Source organism: Notothenia coriiceps, unplaced genomic scaffold (genome assembly GCF_000735185.1).
Source record: "Notothenia coriiceps isolate Sejong01 unplaced genomic scaffold, NC01 NC01_scaffold00019944, whole genome shotgun sequence".
Classification (NCBI taxonomy): Eukaryota; Metazoa; Chordata; class Actinopteri; order Perciformes; family Nototheniidae; genus Notothenia; species Notothenia coriiceps.
This window is the reverse complement of record NW_011352645.1, coordinates 3,419-3,666: the sequence shown is the minus strand read 5'-3', so window position 1 is coordinate 3,666 and position 248 is coordinate 3,419. Positions and strand designations below refer to the sequence as shown.

General features: G+C 57.3%; 1 protein-coding gene across 1 annotated transcript in view; it reads left to right on the top strand.

The window, feature by feature from the left end:
* peak1 (pseudopodium-enriched atypical kinase 1) overlaps nucleotides 1-248 on the top strand; it is a gene marked incomplete at its 3' end in the record, with an annotated part of 19,162 nt that overhangs the window by 18,196 nt on the left and 718 nt on the right. The window lies entirely within an intron of this gene.

Genomic DNA, 248 nt, shown 5'->3' with positions numbered 1-248 from the left:
CTCCGGCCTATATAGCTGAACTGCTCCAGTGCTACACCCCAGAGCCTTAAGGTCTGCTGACCAGCTGCTGCTGGTAGTGCCCAAGACCAGGCTCAAAACCCGAGGGCACCGAGCCTTCGCAGCAGCTGGCCCCAGGCTCTGGAACACTCTGCCCCTCCATGTGAGGTCGGCCCAGACCCTAGGGGTTTTTAAATCTACTCTTAAAACACACTTCTTCTCTCTGGCCTTCTAGTCAGAGCGGAGCACGA